The sequence below is a fragment of the Electrophorus electricus genome, chromosome 13 (genome assembly GCF_041902795.1).
Source record: "Electrophorus electricus isolate QZ-2024a chromosome 13, ASM4190279v1, whole genome shotgun sequence".
NCBI classification, from domain to species: Eukaryota; Metazoa; Chordata; class Actinopteri; order Gymnotiformes; family Gymnotidae; genus Electrophorus; species Electrophorus electricus.
This window is the reverse complement of record NC_137509.1, coordinates 21,030,651-21,045,697: the sequence shown is the minus strand read 5'-3', so window position 1 is coordinate 21,045,697 and position 15,047 is coordinate 21,030,651. Positions and strand designations below refer to the sequence as shown.

Here is a 15,047-nt window from a genome sequence, read left to right as displayed (position 1 = left end):
ATGCAAAAAAAACTTACAGCATCTGCTATTCCCAGGTGCTAACAGATGGTTTTTTTTATTAATCACTGCACTTCACATTTGAGCATGTCAGCTTGAAAGTAAATTAATGTGATGCAAGAAAAGCTTACAGCACCTGGTATTCCTAGGTAGGATCCCACATCAGTACTATCCAGGCCCAAACTTGCTTAGCTTCCAAGGTCAGATGAGATTGGGAATTCTCAAACTGGTGTGGCCGTAAGCCTTAAACACTTACTCAAATTGCCTAATCATAGCAAATATGATCAAAGACCAATCTGACAATTTTTTTTATTAATCCCTGCAATTGACATTCTAGAATGTTATCTTGAATGTAAATTAAATGATGCAATAAAAGCTTACAACATCTGGTATACGGAGGAACTAACAGACAGTTTTTTAATGAATCACTGCACTTCACATTCAGGCACGTGAGTTGGAGAGTAAATGAAAGTGATGCAAAAAAAACTTACAGCATCTGCTATTCCCAGGTGCTAACAGATAGTTTTTTTTTATTAATCACTGCACTTCACATTTGAGCATGTCAGCTTGAAAGTAAATTAAAGTGATGCAAGAAAAGCTTACAGCACCTGGTATTCCTAGGTAGGGTCCCACCTCAGTAGTATCCAGGCCCAAACTTGCTTAGCTTCCAAGGTCAGATGAGATTGGGCTTGCTCAAACTGGTGTGGCCGTAAGCCTTAAACACTTACTCAAATTGCCTAATCATAGCAAATATGATCAAAGACCAATCTGACAATTTTTTTTATTAATCCCTGCACTTGACATTCTAGAATGTTATCTTGAATGTAAATTAAATGATGCAATAAAAGCTTACAACATCTGGTATATGGAGGCACTAACAGACAGTTTTTTGATGAATCACTGCACTTCACATTCAGGCATGTGAGTTGGAGAGTAAATGAAAGTGATGCAAAAAAAACTTACAGCATCTGCTATTCCCAGGTGCTAACAGATAGTTTTTTATATTAATCACTGCACTTCACATTTGAGCATGTCAGCTTGAAAGTAAATTAAAGTGATGCAAGAAAAGCTTACAGCACCTGGTATTCCTAGGTAGGGTCCCACCTCAGTACTATCCAGGCCCAAACTTGCTTAGCTTCCAAGTTCAGAGGAGATTGGGCATTCTCAAGCTGGTGTGGCCATAAGCCTTAAACACTTACACAAATTGCCTAATCATAGCAAATATGATCAAAGACCAATCTGACAATTTTTTTTATTAATCCCTGCACTTGACGTTCTAGAATGTTATCTTGAATGTAATTAAATGATGCAATAAAAGCTTACAATACGGAGCTGGTATACGGAGGCACTAATTATTCACTGCACTTCAAATTTGAACATGATAGCTTGAACATAAATTAAAGGGATGCAAACAATCTTACAGCACCTGCTATTCCCTGGTACTAAAATATTTCTATTTAATCTGTACACTTCACATACAAGCTTGTCAGTTGCAGATTAAAGTAAAGTGATGCAACAAAAACTTACAGCATCTGCTATTCCCAGGTGCTAACAGATAGTTTTTTTAATTAATCACTGCACTTCACATCCTAGCATGTCATCTTGAAAGTAAATTAAAGTGATGCAAGAGAAGCTTACAGCATCTCGTAGTCCAAGGTACTAACAGATAGATTTTTGAGGAATCACTGCACTTCACATTCAGGCATGTGAGTTGGAGAGTAAATGAAAGTGATGCAAAAAAAACTTACAGCATCTGCTATTCCCAGGTGCTAACAGATAGTTTTTTTTATTAATCACTGCACTTCACATTTGAGCATGTCAGCTTGAAAGTAAATTAAAGTGATGCAAGAAAAGCTTACAGCACCTGGTATTCCTAGGTAGGGTCCCACCTCAGTACTATTCAGGCCCAAACTTGCTTAGCTTCCAAGGTCAGATGAGATTGGGCGTTCTCAAGCTGGTGTGGCCGTAAGCCTTAAACACTTACTCAAATTGCCTAATCATAGCAAATATGATCAAAGACCAATCTGACAATTTTTTTTATTAATCCCTGCACTTGACATTCTAGAATGTTATCTTGAATGTAATTAAATGATGCAATAAAAGCTTACAATACGGAGCTGGTATACTGAGGCACTAATTATTCACTGCACTTCAAATTTGAACATGATAGATTGAACATAAATTAAAGGGATGCAAACAATCTTACAGCACCTGCTATTCCCTGGTACTAAAATATTTCTATTTAATCTGTACACTTCACATACAAGCTTGTCAGTTGCAGATTAAAGTAAAGTGATGCAACAAAAACTTACAGCATCTGCTATTCCCAGGTGCTAACAGATAGTTTTTTTAATTAATCACTGCATTTCACATCCTAGCATGTCATCTTGACAGTAAATTAAAGTGATGCAAGAGAAGCTTACAGCATCTCGTAGTCCAATGTGCTAACATATAGTTTTTTGATGAATCACTGCACTTCACATTCAGGCATGTGAGTTGGAGAGTAAATGAAAGTGATGCAAAAAAAACTTACAGCATCTGCTATTCCCAGGTGCTAACAGATAGTTTGAGTTAATTATTCACTGCACTTCAAATTTGAACATGATAGCTTGAACATAAATTAAAGGGATGCAATACAATCTTACAGCACCTGCTATTCCCTGGTACTAAAATATTTCTATTTAATCTGTACACTTCACATACAAGCTTGTCAGTTGCCGATTAAAGTAAAGTGATGCAACAAAAACTTACAGCATTTGCTATTCCCAGGTGCTAACAGATAGTTTTTTTAATTAATCACTGCACTTCACATCCTAGCATGTCATCTTGAAAGTAAATTAAAGTGATTCAAGAGAAGCTTACAGCATCTCGTAGTCCAATGTGCTAACATATAGTTTTTTGATGAATCACTGCACTTCACATTCAGGCATGTGAGTTGGAGAGTAAATGAAAGTGATGCAAAAAAAACTTACAGCATCTGCTATTCCCAGGTGCTAACAGATAGTTTGAGTTAATTATTCACTGCACTTCAAATTTGAACATGATAGCTTGAACATAAATTAAAGGGATGCAATACAATCTTACAGCACCTGCTATTCCCTGGTACTAAAATATTTCTATTTAATCTGTACACTTCACATACAAGCTTGTCAGTTGCAGATTAAAGTAAAGTGATGCAACAAAAACTTACAGCATTTGCTATTCCCAGGTGCTAACAGATAGTTTTTTTAATTAATCACTGCACTTCACATCCTAGCATGTCATCTTGAAAGTAAATTAAAGTGATGCAAGAGAAGCTTACAGCATCTCGTAGTCCAAGGTGCTAACAGATAGATTTTTGAGGAATCACTGAACTTCACATTCAGGCATGTGAGTTGGAGAGTAAATGAAAGTGATGCAAAAAAAACTTACAGCATCTGCTATTCCCAGGTGCTAACAGATAGTTTTTTTTATTAATCACTGCACTTCACATTTGAGCATGTCAGCTTGAAAGTAAATTAAAGTGATGCAAGAAAAGCTTACAGCACCTGGTATTCCTAGGTAGGGTCCCACCTCAGTACTATTCAGGCCCAAACTTGCTTAGCTTCCAAGGTCAGATGAGATTGGGCGTTCTCAAGCTGGTGTGGCCGTAAGCCTTAAACACTTACTCAAATTGCCTAATCATAGCAAATATGATCAAAGACCAATCTGACAATTTTTTTTATTAATCCCTGCACTTGACATTCTAGAATGTTATCTTGAATGTAATTAAATGATGCAATAAAAGCTTACAATACGGAGCTGGGATACTGAGGCACTAATTATTCACTGCACTTCAAATTTGAACATGATAGATTGAACATAAATTAAAGGGATGCAAACAATCTTACAGCACCTGCTATTCCCTGGTACTAAAATATTTCTATTTAATCTGTACACTTCACATACAAGCTTGTCAGTTGCAGATTAAAGTAAAGTGATGCAACAAAAACTTACAGCATCTGCTATTCCCAGGTGCTAACAGATAGTTTTTTTAATTAATCACTGCATTTCACATCCTAGCATGTCATCTTGACAGTAAATTAAAGTGATGCAAGAGAAGCTTACAGCATCTCGTAGTCCAATGTGCTAACATATAGTTTTTTGATGAATCACTGCACTTCACATTCAGGCATGTGAGTTGGAGAGTAAATGAAAGTGATGCAAAAAAAACTTACAGCATCTGCTATTCCCAGGTGCTAACAGATAGTTTGAGTTAATTATTCACTGCACTTCAAATTTGAACATGATAGCTTGAACATAAATTAAAGGGATGCAATACAATCTTACAGCACCTGCTATTCCCTGGTACTAAAATATTTCTATTTAATCTGTACACTTCACATACAAGCTTGTCAGTTGCAGATTAAAGTAAAGTGATGCAACAAAAACTTACAGCATCTGCTATTCCCAGGTGCTAACAGATAGTTTTTTTTATTAATCACTGCACTTCACATTTGAGCATGTCAGCTTGAAAGTAAATTAAAGTGATGCAAGAAAAGCTTACAGCACCTGGTATTCCTAGGTAGGGTCCCACCTCAGTACTATTCAGGCCCAAACTTGCTTAGCTTCCAAGGTCAGATGAGATTGGGCGTTCTCAAGCTGGTGTGGCCGTAAGCCTTAAACACTTACTCAAATTGCCTAATCATAGCAAATATGATCAAAGACCAATCTGACAATTTTTTTTATTAATCCCTGCACTTGACATTCTAGAATGTTATCTTGAATGTAATTAAATGATGCAATAAAAGCTTACAATACGGAGCTGGTATACGGAGGCACTAATTATTCACTGCACTTCAAATTTGAACATGATAGCTTGAACATAAATTAAAGGGATGCAAACAATCTTACAGCACCTGCTATTCCCTGGTACTAAAATATTTCTATTTAATCTGTACACTTCACATACAAGCTTGTCAGTTGCAGATTAAAGTAAAGTGATGCAACAAAAACTTACAGCATCTGCTATTCCCAGGTGCTAACAGATAGTTTTTTTAATTAATCACTGCATTTCACATCCTAGCATGTCATCTTGACAGTAAATTAAAGTGATGCAAGAGAAGCTTACAGCATCTCGTAGTCCAATGTGCTAACATATAGTTTTTTGATGAATCACTGCACTTCACATTCAGGCATGTAGGTTGGAGAGTAAATGAAAGTGATGCAAAAAAAACTTACAGCATCTGCTATTCCCAGGTGCTAACAGATAGTTTGAGTTAATTATTCACTGCACTTCAAATTTGAACATGATAGCTTGAACATAAATTAAAGGGATGCAATACAATCTTACAGCACCTGCTATTCCCTGGTACTAAAATATTTCTATTTAATCTGTACACTTCACATACAAGCTTGTCAGTTGCAGATTAAAGTAAAGTGATGCAACAAAAACTTACAGCATTTGCTATTCCCAGGTGCTAACAGATAGTTTTTTTTATTAATCACTGCACTTCACATTTGAGCATGTCAGCTTGAAAGTAAATTAAAGTGATGCAAGAAAAGCTTACAGAACCTGGTATTCCTAGGTAGGGTCCCACCTCAGTACTATTCAGGCCCAAACTTGCTTAGCTTCCAAAGTCAGATGAGATTGGGCGTTCTCAAGCTGGTGTGGCCGTAAGCCTTAAACACTTACTCAAATTGCCTAATCATAGCAAATATGATCAAAGACCAATCTGACAATTTTTTTTATTAATCCCTGCACTTGACATTCTAGAATGTTATCTTGAATGTAATTAAATGATGCAATAAAAGCTTACAATACGGAGCTGGTATACGGAGGCACTAATTATTCACTGCACTTCAAATTTGAACATGATAGCTTGAACATAAATTAAAGGGATGCAAACAATCTTACAGCACCTGCTATTCCCTGGTACTAAAATATTTCTATTTAATCTGTACACTTCACATACAAGCTTGTCAGTTGCAGATTAAAGTAAAGTGATGCAACAAAAACTTACAGCATCTGCTATTCCCAGGTGCTAACAGATAGTTTTTTTAATTAATCACTGCATTTCACATCCTAGCATGTCATCTTGACAGTAAATTAAAGTGATGCAAGAGAAGCTTACAGCATCTCGTAGTCCAATGTGCTAACATATAGTTTTTTGATGAATCACTGCACTTCACATTCAGGCATGTAGGTTGGAGAGTAAATGAAAGTGATGCAAAAAAAACTTACAGCATCTGCTATTCCCAGGTGCTAACAGATAGTTTGAGTTAATTATTCACTGCACTTCAAATTTGAACATGATAGCTTGAACATAAATTAAAGGGATGCAATACAATCTTACAGCACCTGCTATTCCCTGGTACTAAAATATTTCTATTTAATCTGTACACTTCACATACAAGCTTGTCAGTTGCAGATTAAAGTAAAGTGATGCAACAAAAACTTACAGCATCTGCTATTCCCAGGTGCTAACAGATAGTTTTTTTAATTAATCACTGCATTTCACATCCTAGCATGTCATCTTGAAAGTAAATTGAAGGGATGCAAGAGAAGCTTACAGCATCTCGTAGTCCAAGGTGCTAACAGATAGATTTTTGAGGAATCACTGCACTTCACATTCAGGCATGTGAGTTGGAGAGTAAATGAAAGTGATGCAAAAAAAACTTACAGCATCTGCTATTCCCAGGTGCTAACAGATAGTTTTTTTTATTAATCACTGCACATCACATTTGAGCATGTCAGCTTGAAAGTAAATTAAAGTGATGCAAGAAAAGCTTACAGCACCTGGTATTCCTAGGTAGGGTCCCACCTCAGTAGTATCCAGGCCCAAACTTGCTTAGCTTCCAAGGTCAGATGAGATTGGGCTTGCTCAAACTGGTGTGGCCGTAAGCCTTAAACACTTACTCAAATTGCCTAATCATAGCAAATATGATCAAAGACCAATCTGACAATTTTTTTTATTAATCCCTGCACTTGACATTCTAGAATGTTATCTTGAATGTAAATTAAATGATGCAATAAAAGCTTACAACATCTGGTATACGGAGGCACTAACAGACAGTTTTTTGATGAATCACTGCACTTCACATTCAGGCATGTAGGTTGGAGAGTAAATGAAAGTGATGCAAAAAAAACTTACAGCATCTGCTATTCCCAGGTGCTAACAGATAGTTTGAGTTAATTATTCACTGCACTTCAAATTTGAACATGATAGCTTGAACATAAATTAAAGGGATGCAATACAATCTTACAGCACCTGCTATTCCCTGGTACTAAAATATTTCTATTTAATCTGTACACTTCACATACAAGCTTGTCAGTTGCAGATTAAAGTAAAGTGATGCAACAAAAACTTACAGCATTTGCTATTCCCAGGTGCTAACAGATAGTTTTTTTAATTAATCACTGCACTTCACATCCTAGCATGTCATCTTGAAAGTAAATTGAAGGGATGCAAGAGAAGCTTACAGCATCTCGTAGTCCAAGGTGCTAACAGATAGATTTTTGAGGAATCACTGCACTTCACATTCAGGCATGTGAGTTGGAGAGTAAATGAAAGTGATGCAAAAAAAACTTACAGCATCTGCTATTCCCAGGTGCTAACAGATAGTTTTTTTTATTAATCACTGCACTTCACATTTGAGCATGTCAGCTTGAAAGTAAATTAAAGTGATGCAAGAAAAGCTTACAGCACCTGGTATTCCTAGGTAGGGTCCCACCTCAGTACTATCCAGGCCCAAACTTGCTTAGCTTCCAAGGTCAGAGGAGATTGGGCATTCTCAAGCTGGTGTGGCCGTAAGCCTTAAACACTTACACAAATTGCCTAATCATAGCAAATATGATCAAAGACCAATCTGACAATTTTTTTTATTAATCCCTGCACTTGACATTCTAGAATGTTATCTTGATTGTAAATTAAATGATGCAATAAAAGCTTACAATACGGAGCTGGTATACGGAGGCAATAACAGACAGTTTTTTGATGAATCACTGCACTTCACATTCAGGCATGTGAGTTGGAGAGTAAATGAAAGTGATGCAAAAAAAACTTACAGCATCTGCTATTCCCAGGTGCTAACAGATGGTTTTTTTTATTAATCACTGCACTTCACATTTGAGCATGTCAGCTTGAAAGTAAATTAATGTGATGCAAGAAAAGCTTACAGCACCTGGTATTCCTAGGTAGGATCCCACATCAGTACTATCCAGGCCCAAACTTGCTTAGCTTCCAAGGTCAGATGAGATTGGGAATTCTCAAACTGGTGTGGCCGTAAGCCTTAAACACTTACTCAAATTGCCTAATCATAGCAAATATGATCAAAGACCAATCTGACAATTTTTTTTATTAATCCCTGCAATTGACATTCTAGAATGTTATCTTGAATGTAAATTAAATGATGCAATAAAAGCTTACAACATCTGGTATACGGAGGAACTAACAGACAGTTTTTTAATGAATCACTGCACTTCACATTCAGGCACGTGAGTTGGAGAGTAAATGAAAGTGATGCAAAAAAAACTTACAGCATCTGCTATTCCCAGGTGCTAACAGATAGTTTTTTTTTATTAATCACTGCACTTCACATTTGAGCATGTCAGCTTGAAAGTAAATTAAAGTGATGCAAGAAAAGCTTACAGCACCTGGTATTCCTAGGTAGGGTCCCACCTCAGTAGTATCCAGGCCCAAACTTGCTTAGCTTCCAAGGTCAGATGAGATTGGGCTTGCTCAAACTGGTGTGGCCGTAAGCCTTAAACACTTACTCAAATTGCCTAATCATAGCAAATATGATCAAAGACCAATCTGACAATTTTTTTTATTAATCCCTGCACTTGACATTCTAGAATGTTATCTTGAATGTAAATTAAATGATGCAATAAAAGCTTACAACATCTGGTATATGGAGGCACTAACAGACAGTTTTTTGATGAATCACTGCACTTCACATTCAGGCATGTGAGTTGGAGAGTAAATGAAAGTGATGCAAAAAAAACTTACAGCATCTGCTATTCCCAGGTGCTAACAGATAGTTTTTTATATTAATCACTGCACTTCACATTTGAGCATGTCAGCTTGAAAGTAAATTAAAGTGATGCAAGAAAAGCTTACAGCACCTGGTATTCCTAGGTAGGGTCCCACCTCAGTACTATCCAGGCCCAAACTTGCTTAGCTTCCAAGTTCAGAGGAGATTGGGCATTCTCAAGCTGGTGTGGCCATAAGCCTTAAACACTTACACAAATTGCCTAATCATAGCAAATATGATCAAAGACCAATCTGACAATTTTTTTTATTAATCCCTGCACTTGACGTTCTAGAATGTTATCTTGAATGTAATTAAATGATGCAATAAAAGCTTACAATACGGAGCTGGTATACGGAGGCACTAATTATTCACTGCACTTCAAATTTGAACATGATAGCTTGAACATAAATTAAAGGGATGCAAACAATCTTACAGCACCTGCTATTCCCTGGTACTAAAATATTTCTATTTAATCTGTACACTTCACATACAAGCTTGTCAGTTGCAGATTAAAGTAAAGTGATGCAACAAAAACTTACAGCATCTGCTATTCCCAGGTGCTAACAGATAGTTTTTTTAATTAATCACTGCACTTCACATCCTAGCATGTCATCTTGAAAGTAAATTAAAGTGATGCAAGAGAAGCTTACAGCATCTCGTAGTCCAAGGTACTAACAGATAGATTTTTGAGGAATCACTGCACTTCACATTCAGGCATGTGAGTTGGAGAGTAAATGAAAGTGATGCAAAAAAAACTTACAGCATCTGCTATTCCCAGGTGCTAACAGATAGTTTTTTTTATTAATCACTGCACTTCACATTTGAGCATGTCAGCTTGAAAGTAAATTAAAGTGATGCAAGAAAAGCTTACAGCACCTGGTATTCCTAGGTAGGGTCCCACCTCAGTACTATTCAGGCCCAAACTTGCTTAGCTTCCAAGGTCAGATGAGATTGGGCGTTCTCAAGCTGGTGTGGCCGTAAGCCTTAAACACTTACTCAAATTGCCTAATCATAGCAAATATGATCAAAGACCAATCTGACAATTTTTTTTATTAATCCCTGCACTTGACATTCTAGAATGTTATCTTGAATGTAATTAAATGATGCAATAAAAGCTTACAATACGGAGCTGGTATACTGAGGCACTAATTATTCACTGCACTTCAAATTTGAACATGATAGATTGAACATAAATTAAAGGGATGCAAACAATCTTACAGCACCTGCTATTCCCTGGTACTAAAATATTTCTATTTAATCTGTACACTTCACATACAAGCTTGTCAGTTGCAGATTAAAGTAAAGTGATGCAACAAAAACTTACAGCATCTGCTATTCCCAGGTGCTAACAGATAGTTTTTTTAATTAATCACTGCATTTCACATCCTAGCATGTCATCTTGACAGTAAATTAAAGTGATGCAAGAGAAGCTTACAGCATCTCGTAGTCCAATGTGCTAACATATAGTTTTTTGATGAATCACTGCACTTCACATTCAGGCATGTGAGTTGGAGAGTAAATGAAAGTGATGCAAAAAAAACTTACAGCATCTGCTATTCCCAGGTGCTAACAGATAGTTTGAGTTAATTATTCACTGCACTTCAAATTTGAACATGATAGCTTGAACATAAATTAAAGGGATGCAATACAATCTTACAGCACCTGCTATTCCCTGGTACTAAAATATTTCTATTTAATCTGTACACTTCACATACAAGCTTGTCAGTTGCCGATTAAAGTAAAGTGATGCAACAAAAACTTACAGCATTTGCTATTCCCAGGTGCTAACAGATAGTTTTTTTAATTAATCACTGCACTTCACATCCTAGCATGTCATCTTGAAAGTAAATTAAAGTGATTCAAGAGAAGCTTACAGCATCTCGTAGTCCAATGTGCTAACATATAGTTTTTTGATGAATCACTGCACTTCACATTCAGGCATGTGAGTTGGAGAGTAAATGAAAGTGATGCAAAAAAAACTTACAGCATCTGCTATTCCCAGGTGCTAACAGATAGTTTGAGTTAATTATTCACTGCACTTCAAATTTGAACATGATAGCTTGAACATAAATTAAAGGGATGCAATACAATCTTACAGCACCTGCTATTCCCTGGTACTAAAATATTTCTATTTAATCTGTACACTTCACATACAAGCTTGTCAGTTGCAGATTAAAGTAAAGTGATGCAACAAAAACTTACAGCATTTGCTATTCCCAGGTGCTAACAGATAGTTTTTTTAATTAATCACTGCACTTCACATCCTAGCATGTCATCTTGAAAGTAAATTAAAGTGATGCAAGAGAAGCTTACAGCATCTCGTAGTCCAAGGTGCTAACAGATAGATTTTTGAGGAATCACTGAACTTCACATTCAGGCATGTGAGTTGGAGAGTAAATGAAAGTGATGCAAAAAAAACTTACAGCATCTGCTATTCCCAGGTGCTAACAGATAGTTTTTTTTATTAATCACTGCACTTCACATTTGAGCATGTCAGCTTGAAAGTAAATTAAAGTGATGCAAGAAAAGCTTACAGCACCTGGTATTCCTAGGTAGGGTCCCACCTCAGTACTATTCAGGCCCAAACTTGCTTAGCTTCCAAGGTCAGATGAGATTGGGCGTTCTCAAGCTGGTGTGGCCGTAAGCCTTAAACACTTACTCAAATTGCCTAATCATAGCAAATATGATCAAAGACCAATCTGACAATTTTTTTTATTAATCCCTGCACTTGACATTCTAGAATGTTATCTTGAATGTAATTAAATGATGCAATAAAAGCTTACAATACGGAGCTGGGATACTGAGGCACTAATTATTCACTGCACTTCAAATTTGAACATGATAGATTGAACATAAATTAAAGGGATGCAAACAATCTTACAGCACCTGCTATTCCCTGGTACTAAAATATTTCTATTTAATCTGTACACTTCACATACAAGCTTGTCAGTTGCAGATTAAAGTAAAGTGATGCAACAAAAACTTACAGCATCTGCTATTCCCAGGTGCTAACAGATAGTTTTTTTAATTAATCACTGCATTTCACATCCTAGCATGTCATCTTGACAGTAAATTAAAGTGATGCAAGAGAAGCTTACAGCATCTCGTAGTCCAATGTGCTAACATATAGTTTTTTGATGAATCACTGCACTTCACATTCAGGCATGTGAGTTGGAGAGTAAATGAAAGTGATGCAAAAAAAACTTACAGCATCTGCTATTCCCAGGTGCTAACAGATAGTTTGAGTTAATTATTCACTGCACTTCAAATTTGAACATGATAGCTTGAACATAAATTAAAGGGATGCAATACAATCTTACAGCACCTGCTATTCCCTGGTACTAAAATATTTCTATTTAATCTGTACACTTCACATACAAGCTTGTCAGTTGCCGATTAAAGTAAAGTGATGCAACAAAAACTTACAGCATTTGCTATTCCCAGGTGCTAACAGATAGTTTTTTTAATTAATCACTGCACTTCACATCCTAGCATGTCATCTTGAAAGTAAATTAAAGTGATTCAAGAGAAGCTTACAGCATCTCGTAGTCCAATGTGCTAACATATAGTTTTTTGATGAATCACTGCACTTCACATTCAGGCATGTGAGTTGGAGAGTAAATGAAAGTGATGCAAAAAAAACTTACAGCATCTGCTATTCCCAGGTGCTAACAGATAGTTTGAGTTAATTATTCACTGCACTTCAAATTTGAACATGATAGCTTGAACATAAATTAAAGGGATGCAATACAATCTTACAGCACCTGCTATTCCCTGGTACTAAAATATTTCTATTTAATCTGTACACTTCACATACAAGCTTGTCAGTTGCAGATTAAAGTAAAGTGATGCAACAAAAACTTACAGCATTTGCTATTCCCAGGTGCTAACAGATAGTTTTTTTAATTAATCACTGCACTTCACATCCTAGCATGTCATCTTGAAAGTAAATTAAAGTGATGCAAGAGAAGCTTACAGCATCTCGTAGTCCAAGGTGCTAACAGATAGATTTTTGAGGAATCACTGAACTTCACATTCAGGCATGTGAGTTGGAGAGTAAATGAAAGTGATGCAAAAAAAACTTACAGCATCTGCTATTCCCAGGTGCTAACAGATAGTTTTTTTTATTAATCACTGCACTTCACATTTGAGCATGTCAGCTTGAAAGTAAATTAAAGTGATGCAAGAAAAGCTTACAGCACCTGGTATTCCTAGGTAGGGTCCCACCTCAGTACTATTCAGGCCCAAACTTGCTTAGCTTCCAAGGTCAGATGAGATTGGGCGTTCTCAAGCTGGTGTGGCCGTAAGCCTTAAACACTTACTCAAATTGCCTAATCATAGCAAATATGATCAAAGACCAATCTGACAATTTTTTTTATTAATCCCTGCACTTGACATTCTAGAATGTTATCTTGAATGTAATTAAATGATGCAATAAAAGCTTACAATACGGAGCTGGTATACTGAGGCACTAATTATTCACTGCACTTCAAATTTGAACATGATAGATTGAACATAAATTAAAGGGATGCAAACAATCTTACAGCACCTGCTATTCCCTGGTACTAAAATATTTCTATTTAATCTGTACACTTCACATACAAGCTTGTCAGTTGCAGATTAAAGTAAAGTGATGCAACAAAAACTTACAGCATCTGCTATTCCCAGGTGCTAACAGATAGTTTTTTTAATTAATCACTGCATTTCACATCCTAGCATGTCATCTTGACAGTAAATTAAAGTGATGCAAGAGAAGCTTACAGCATCTCGTAGTCCAATGTGCTAACATATAGTTTTTTGATGAATCACTGCACTTCACATTCAGGCATGTGAGTTGGAGAGTAAATGAAAGTGATGCAAAAAAAACTTACAGCATCTGCTATTCCCAGGTGCTAACAGATAGTTTGAGTTAATTATTCACTGCACTTCAAATTTGAACATGATAGCTTGAACATAAATTAAAGGGATGCAATACAATCTTACAGCACCTGCTATTCCCTGGTACTAAAATATTTCTATTTAATCTGTACACTTCACATACAAGCTTGTCAGTTGCAGATTAAAGTAAAGTGATGCAACAAAAACTTACAGCATTTGCTATTCCCAGGTGCTAACAGATAGTTTTTTTAATTAATCACTGCACTTCACATCCTAGCATGTCATCTTGAAAGTAAATTAAAGTGATGCAAGAGAAGCTTACAGCATCTCGTAGTCCAAGGTGCTAATAGATAGATTTTTGAGGAATCACTGCACTTCACATTCAGGCATGTGAGTTGGAGAGTAAATGAAAGTGATGCAAAAAAAACTTACAGCATCTGCTATTCCCAGGTGCTAACAGATAGTTTGAGTTAATTATTGACTGCACTTCAAATTTAAACATGATAGCTTGAACATAAATTAAAGGGATGCAATACAATCTTACAGCACCTGCTATTCCCTGGTACTAAAATATTTCTATTTAATCTGTACACTTCACATACAAGCTTGTCAGTTGCCGATTAAAGTAAAGTGATGCAACAAAAACTTACAGCATTTGCTATTCCCAGGTGCTAACAGATAGTTTTTTTTAATTAATCACTGCACTTCACATCCTAGCATGTCATCTTGAAAGTAAATTAAAGTGATGCAAGAGAAGCTTACAGCATCTCGTAGTCCAAGGTGCTAACAGATAGATTTTTGAGGAATCACTGCACTTCACATTCAGGCATGTGAGTTGGAGAGTAAATGAAAGTGATGCAAAAAAAACTTACAGCATCTGCTATTCCCAGGTGCTAACAGATAGTTTTTTTTATTAATCACTGCACTTCACATTTGAGCATGTCAGCTTGAAAGTAAATTAAAGTGATGCAAGAAAAGCTTACAGCACCTGGTATTCCTAGGTAGGGTCCCACCTCAGTACTATTCAGGCCCAAACTTGCTTAGCTTCCAAGGTCAGATGAGATTGGGCGTTCTCAAGCTGGTGTGGCCGTAAGCCTTAAACACTTACTCAAATTGCCTAATCATAGCAAATATGATCAAAGACCAATCTGACAATTTTTTTTATTAATCCCTGCACT

General features: G+C 36.4%; 16 pseudogenes; all 16 read right to left on the bottom strand.

The window, feature by feature from the left end:
* Positions 1–121: 121 nt before the first annotated feature.
* Positions 122–240, bottom strand: LOC145649585 (5S ribosomal RNA; annotated as a pseudogene).
* A 353-nt stretch (positions 241–593) lies between these two features.
* On the bottom strand, positions 594–712 carry LOC145643627 (5S ribosomal RNA; annotated as a pseudogene).
* Positions 713–1,064: 352 nt separating this feature from the next.
* On the bottom strand, positions 1,065–1,183 carry LOC145648793 (5S ribosomal RNA; annotated as a pseudogene).
* A 666-nt stretch (positions 1,184–1,849) lies between these two features.
* On the bottom strand, positions 1,850–1,968 carry LOC145646713 (5S ribosomal RNA; annotated as a pseudogene).
* Positions 1,969–3,512: 1,544 nt separating this feature from the next.
* Positions 3,513–3,631, bottom strand: LOC145646712 (5S ribosomal RNA; annotated as a pseudogene).
* Positions 3,632–4,515: 884 nt separating this feature from the next.
* On the bottom strand, positions 4,516–4,634 carry LOC145646711 (5S ribosomal RNA; annotated as a pseudogene).
* An 884-nt stretch (positions 4,635–5,518) lies between these two features.
* On the bottom strand, positions 5,519–5,637 carry LOC145650368 (5S ribosomal RNA; annotated as a pseudogene).
* A 1,105-nt stretch (positions 5,638–6,742) lies between these two features.
* Positions 6,743–6,861, bottom strand: LOC145643626 (5S ribosomal RNA; annotated as a pseudogene).
* Positions 6,862–7,652: 791 nt separating this feature from the next.
* LOC145649189 (5S ribosomal RNA) lies at positions 7,653–7,771 on the bottom strand (annotated as a pseudogene).
* A 356-nt stretch (positions 7,772–8,127) lies between these two features.
* LOC145649584 (5S ribosomal RNA) lies at positions 8,128–8,246 on the bottom strand (annotated as a pseudogene).
* Positions 8,247–8,599: 353 nt separating this feature from the next.
* LOC145643625 (5S ribosomal RNA) lies at positions 8,600–8,718 on the bottom strand (annotated as a pseudogene).
* A 352-nt stretch (positions 8,719–9,070) lies between these two features.
* Positions 9,071–9,189, bottom strand: LOC145648792 (5S ribosomal RNA; annotated as a pseudogene).
* Positions 9,190–9,855: 666 nt separating this feature from the next.
* Positions 9,856–9,974, bottom strand: LOC145646710 (5S ribosomal RNA; annotated as a pseudogene).
* Positions 9,975–11,518: 1,544 nt separating this feature from the next.
* LOC145646708 (5S ribosomal RNA) lies at positions 11,519–11,637 on the bottom strand (annotated as a pseudogene).
* Positions 11,638–13,181: 1,544 nt separating this feature from the next.
* LOC145646707 (5S ribosomal RNA) lies at positions 13,182–13,300 on the bottom strand (annotated as a pseudogene).
* Positions 13,301–14,845: 1,545 nt separating this feature from the next.
* Positions 14,846–14,964, bottom strand: LOC145646706 (5S ribosomal RNA; annotated as a pseudogene).
* Between the last annotated feature and the right edge of the window lie 83 nt (positions 14,965–15,047).